Source organism: Sus scrofa, chromosome 2, assembly GCF_000003025.6.
Source record: "Sus scrofa isolate TJ Tabasco breed Duroc chromosome 2, Sscrofa11.1, whole genome shotgun sequence".
Taxonomy (NCBI): Eukaryota; Metazoa; Chordata; class Mammalia; order Artiodactyla; family Suidae; genus Sus; species Sus scrofa.
Genome location: NC_010444.4, coordinates 54,879,503 through 54,886,678, shown reverse-complemented (window position 1 = coordinate 54,886,678; position 7,176 = coordinate 54,879,503).

Here is a 7,176-nt window from a genome sequence, read left to right as displayed (position 1 = left end):
CATATCATGTGGGAAATAGGAGACCCAGTACAAACCATATCATGGCCAGCCAATTCCCATAAACTGAAGTTACACAAAAAATCCTGTCTTCAGACTAGTGTCTATCTTCAAAGTGTCCTTGGTAGAGAAACAGAATGAGAAAATACAAATCAACTTAGCCAGCTGCCACTAAAAGATTCTAAAATCAAGGACAAAACTCATAGCTGGGTTTCTTTTGATCAAGAATAATATATATCTAACTTCTATAGACCTCATTAAAATCCTACTCTAAAGTTTACTGTATAACTAGTTAGTAGATAAACACTATGTTTTTAATTAAGTTGGATTTAAATGGGGGAAAGTCCTTCAGGATGAAATTTTTATTATATTATTGTTGTAATTTTGTTAAATCACAAATCACTACAGGAAAATAAGGATGGGAAATAAGATTAACAAGCAAATAATCAGGAGAGACTGAGGAAAACCTGAATAGCAAGTGAATAACAGAAAAGACTAAGTTATCCATGGAACCATCCCCACTCAGCAACATAAAATGGAAATTATTTCCTGGGAAATTCAGTTCTCCACCAAGGTCAGTGGGCGAGGCTTATTGTCTTCTGGGGCCTGTCCTTGGAATTGCATCATGCAGGCAGGCATCCCCTTGTTTAGAAACCTGTCCTCGGAATTGCACCATTCAGACAGGCCCCTTTTCCTGATTAGGAGCTTGTCCTCAGAACTGCACCGTTCAGGCAGGCCCGTTTTTCTGATTAGGAGCCTGCCCTCGGAATTTTACCATTCAGGCAAGATCCTTTCCTTGGCTCCTTGTATCTTCTCGGCTCCCCGCACTAGGGACTGGGCCAGTCTAGTGTTTGGGCTGCCCCCAAATCTCCCACAGCTGGTTCAGGTGCATGACCACAGCAGTCTTGGGACCTAATTTTAGTGGACCTGTTCTGTTGGCTTTGTAAAAACAACGCCTGAGGGACACCATGGCTGATTGCTGGCATTCCTATGGTTAAGATGGGGTCAAGGGCAATGCCAACAACAATGTACTTTGTAAGTTCCACAATGGGTGACAGATAGTACAACAAAGTACACTTCCTTGTGGACGGCTCTGCCAAAAGAATACTCAGAAACTCCTCTCCTCATGGGTACACTCCACTGCCACCTACTTGTATTATAACCCAGAAACAGATATAGGGTCTTCTACTCCAACAACTAAAGAGCAGACACTACCCCTGACAGGGCTCTGACAACCACAAAGCAAAGAAGAGGCTTTACTCAATACCCAGTCACCACACCACATCAAGGACACCCCCATCAAGGACACACTGAGGAAACATATGGTAGGAATCCATACAAAAAAACAGCTCTTGCACCAAAAATATTAAACCCACCTAGGATACACAGGGATGCTCCCATATAAAAAAATAGCCCTCCAAAACCACAGGAGATTTTTTTTCTCTTAAATTCACAGAGTAAAGGAAATGTAAGTAAAATGAAGAAGCAAACAGGTCACTCATAGTTAAAAGATCAAGAAAACTTCTCTGAAAGTAAAAAATAATAAAATAGATCTCTTCACTCTGACAGAAACCAAGTTCAAAAAGGATATAATGAAGATATTAAAGGCATTAAGAAATAGTATTGATAGAAATACAGATTACTATGAAAAGGAACTAGAAACTAGAAACAGGAACTAAGAAAAATTAGAAAATATTTGTGGAGATGAAAGCTGAGCTAAAGGTCATGAATAGCAGACTGAATAATGCATAAGAAATAAGTGATCTGGAACATAGAATAATGTAAATCACGCAATCAGAACAGCAGAAAAAAAGCCAAATTTAAAAAAAGAAAGAAAGGAGATCTATGAGATAATATAAAGCATGACACTCTACACATATTAGAAATTCCAAAAGGAGAAGAAAGAGAAAAGGTGATAAAAATGTATCTCCACACCCTCTCCTGAATTAATTATTTGTAGACTTTTTGATGATGGCCATTCTGACTGTTGTAAATTAGTACCTCATATTAGTTTCAATTTACATTTTTCTAGTAATTAGTGATGTTGAACATTGGTGTGTTTTTGTTTTTTTTTTTTTTTTTTTTTTTGGCCACCCATATGTCTGTGTAGATCTTCTGGCCATTTTTTGATTGAGTAGTTTGTTTATTTGGTATTGAGCTGCAGGAAGTGTTTGTATATTTTGGAGATTAATCCTTTGTCAGTTGCTTTATTTGCAAATTATTTTCTCCCATTCTGTGGGCTGTCTTTTTTTTGTTGTTCTTTTGTTTACTTGTTTGTTTCCTTTGCTGTGCAAAAGCTTTTAAGTTTAGTTAGGTCCCATTTGTTTGTTTTTGTTTTGATGGTCATTACTCTAGGAGGTGGATCTGAGAGGATATTGCTGCAGTTTATCTCAGAGAGAGTTAAGACTATGTTTTCTTCTAAGAGTTTTATAGTATCTGGTCTTACATTTAGGTATTTAATCCATTTTGAGTTTATTTTGTGTATGATGTTAAAGAATGATTTAATTTCATTCTTTTGTATGCCATTTGTAGCAACATAGATGGACCTGGAAACTATAATACTAAGTGTAGTTAGACAGTGAAAGACAAACATATATTATCACCTATATGTGGAATCTAAAAAAAAATTACAAATTAACTTATTTTCAGAACAGAAACAGACTCATGGACTTTGAAAAACTTGTAGTTACCAAAGGGGATAGACACACACTGGAAGAATGTATAAAACAACGAAAGCCTACAATATGCTGCCTACAAGAGACTCAGAGTAAAGCAAAGAATACACATAGATTGGAAGTGAGAGAGTGGAAGAAATAGTTTTCATGCAAATGGAAATGACAGTAAAGAAAGTGTTGCAATACTCATATCAGACAAAATAGAATTTAAAGCAAAGGTCATAAAGAAAAATAAAGAATGATAGTGTATAATATTAAAGGATCAGTAAAAGAAGACAATAGTACACTGGTCAACATATATTCCCCCAATATAGAAGCACCCAAATACATAAAATAAATACTAACAGACAGAAAGGGAGAAATTGAGAACGATACAATAATAGTAGGGAATTCTACACCCTATACACATCAATGGAGAGATCTTCTAGACAGAAAATCAATTAGGCAACAGAAATCCTAAATTATACTGTATAACAGACCTAATGTATATTTTCAGGACATTACATTAAAAATGCATATTCTTTTCAAGTGTACATGGACAATTCTCTAAGATTACGAGTTTTGAGGCACAATGTGAGTCTTAAAAATTTGAGTAGAGAATTTACTTCAAACATTTTTTTCTTACCAAAACATGACACTAGAAATCAACCACAGAAAGAGAAATACACACACAAAAAAATTGACTACATGGACACCAAACAAAATGTTACTAAAAACCAGTGGTTCAATGATAAAAATCACAGAAATTAAAAACACCTTGAGGGATTCCCTTTCTGTGCAGTGGGTTAAGGATCCTGTGTTGTCACTGCAGTGTCTCAGGTCAGATCCTTGGACCAGGAACTACTACCATGGGTATAGCACAAAACAAACAAACAAACAAACACCTTAAGTTAATGACAATGAAATCACAACCATATAATATCTATGGGATGCGGCAAAAGCAATCCTTAGAGGTTAAGTTCATAGTGACACAGGCCTTGCTGAAAAAACAAGAAAAATCTCAAACAACCTATCCCACCACTTAAAATAATTGGAACAAGAAGATCAAACAAAACCTTGTCAGTAGAAGGAAGAAAATAATAAAGATCAGAGAGGAAAACAGATAATTATAAAATATGTACACATATACAAAAGCTCCAGAATAGCTGAAACAATCTTAAGAAACAGAACTGGAGGTATAATGTTCTTTGATTTCAGACTATACTACAAAGCTGTAGTGATGAAAGCAGTATGGTACTGGCACAAAGCAGATACACAGATCAAGAAAACAGAATAGAGAGTACAGAAATAATTTCACACTTAAATATTCAATTAACCTGTGACAAAGGAGACAAGAATACAAAATGGAGAAAATACAGTCTCTTCCACAAATGGTGATGGTAACATTAGACAACTACATGCAAAATAAGTAAACTAGAATATGTTATCTGGCATCATATAGAAAAATAAACTCAAAGTATATTAAATAGTTAAATACAAAACTTGAACCAAAGCACTCCTGGAAGAAAACATCAGCATTAAGCTCTCTGACATCAGTATTACCAATGTATTTTTGGATATTCTCCTCAAGTAAGGGCAATAAAAGCAAAAGTAAACAAATGGAAATATATAAAACTAAAAACTCCTGCACAGGTAAGGATATCATCAACAAAACAAAAAGACGGCCTACTTAATGAGAGACGATATTTGTAAATATCACACCTAATAAGCAGCTAATATTGAAAATATATAAATAATTCATATAAATTATTATCAAGTAAACAAATAAGTCAATTAAAACATGGACAGATGTCCCAAGTAGACATTTTCATATGTCTATTGGTAATACGACCAACAGCCATATGAAAATTTGCTCAGCATCATTCATTATCAGGGAAATTCATATCAAAACCACTAGAAGATATTCCCTCATATCTGTTACAATAGATATTGTAAAGAACACAGCAAATAATAAGTTTTGACATGGAGAGAGATGAAAGGGAACCCATAGATAAATTTGTGCAGCTGCTGTGGAAAGCAAAAAACACTAAGGGCATTGCTCAAAAAATTAAAAATAAAACTGCTATATAGTCCAGAAACTCCTCTTCTCGGTATTTATTTGAGGAAAATAAAAATACTGAGTCAAAAAGTTAAATATGGCAGTATGTTTAGTAAAGCTTTATTTACATTATCCTAGATATGAATGCATCCTAAGTGTTTCTTAATAGGTAAATGGATAAAACACACACACACAATGTAATATTATTCAGTAGTTAAAAATTTGATTCTTGCCATTTTTGACAATGTTAATGGAAATGATACTAAAAGGCTAATACTAGATGATTTCACCAGTATATCTGAGTATATTTGGACTCAAAAAGCAAATAAACAACAAATAAAACAATACAAATTAATTCACAGGTCTAGAGAACAAACTATTGGTAAATAGGTTGGTAGTTGTGCAAAATATGTGAAAGGTACTAAAGGGAAAATATCTTGTTATAAAATAAAGAAGTAATGGGGATATAATGTACAACACAGGAAATATAGCCAATAATAAGGATGGTTACTAGACTTATTATAATCAATTTTTAATGTATAGAAAGTTGAACCATTATGTTAAAACTAAAACAATATATATGTCATCTCTACCTTAATTAAAAAATAATAAAACAAAAGATCCATCTTTATGGGAAAAGGTAGAATACTATACAGGCCCAGAAATGATGCATGTTCAGAAAAACATGAAAGGACTTGAGCTTTCACCTGGTGTTAATTCCTTATCTGTGTCTAGTTAGATAATACTAAACATGGAACAAAACTAGTTTCCATATAATGGAAGAGAGGTGACTTTTTTACAAATGTCTAATTTAATTTTCCACAACAAAAAAAATCACAAAGTTTACAAAGAAAGAAGAAAGCCCATTCATAGAAAAAAAAATTGAGAAACTATCCCTGATTAAGTATAGACATTGTGATTACTAGACAAAAATGTTTTAAAAATTGTTAAATATTCTCAACTAGCTATGTAAACAACAGGCAAATAACTTAAGAAAATGATATATGAACAATATAAGTATAGCAACAAATGAATGCAAATTATATTAAAAATTATCCAAAAATGATGTGAATGAAAAGAAAAATTTTTAATTTATTAGAGATATTCAGCAGAAAATTTGAACACTCAGAAAAAAAACTTAATGAACCAGAAGTCATACCACTGAAATTATAGGACCAGAGGAGCATAAAATCAAAAGAAAAATGCTAAAAATACGTAGCCTAGATATATGTGGAAGTCACCAAATAAAACAACGTAGGCATTGTGGGAATCCCAGAAGGAGATGAATGTGCAAGGGAAAGATAAATTATTGGAATGAAGGATGCCTGAAAGATCTCGAATTTGATGAAATACATGGATACACAATCCAAGAACTCCAACAAAATCCAGGAACAATAAACAAAATTGAACCTAATGAAACATATTTAATCAAATTTCCAAAGGAAAGCCTTCAATAGAAGACTATTGAAAGCAGCAAGAAATAAATGAATTGTAGGTACAAGAGAATCTCAAAAAAAAAAAAAAAAAAAATCTGGGAATTCCTGTCAGAGGAAACAAATCCAACTAGTATCAGAGTTGGCTCAGAGGAAACGAATCCAACTAGTATCCATGAGGATGCGGGTTCAGTCCCTGGCCTCTTTCAGTGGGTTAAAAATCCAACATTGCCATGAACTGTGGTGTAGGTCACAGACACAGCTCAGATCCTGCATTGCTGTGGTGTAGGCTCCTAGCTACAGCTCTGATTCAACCCCTAGCCTGGGAACTTCTATATCCCATAGGTGCAGCCCTAAAAAGCAAAAAGAAAAAAATCTGCCGATTTCTTAACAAAATTCATTGGAGGAAAGATGGCAATAGAATAATACATTTTAAATGATGAAAGAAAAAATATTATAAATTTGTGTAAAAATATTATACACAAGCATAGAATGCAAAGACATTTATACCTCCTTTACATTATTTCAACAATATTTTCTAGATTTAAGTATATAAGTTTATCATATTCTTGGGTGGAATTTTCCTAAGTATTTTATTTTTTTGATGCTATGGTAGATGGAATTGTTTACTTAATTTTTTTCATGGGTTTATTTTTAGAGTAAATAAACACTATTAACTTTTAATGTTAATTTTGTATCCTACAACTTTGCTAAACCTGTTTATTTGTACAAACATGTTGTCTGTGTGAGAGTGTATGTGTTTGTGTGTGAGAGAGGGAAAGGGAGAGACCATTAGGACTTTTTACTATATGATTGCATTATCAATAAACAGATAATTTTACTCCCCTCTGTGTTTGAGTATAATACTTTTATGGTATAATAATAATATCAAAAGTTATCTATAGAGTTAACACAATTCTTATCAAAATCCCAATAACTTTTTTTAGCAGAAATAGAAAAATATATCCTAAATTAATATTGAGGGAAGCAGACCCACCTATAGGATTACAGACTTCTTTGAGCAGGTGAAATA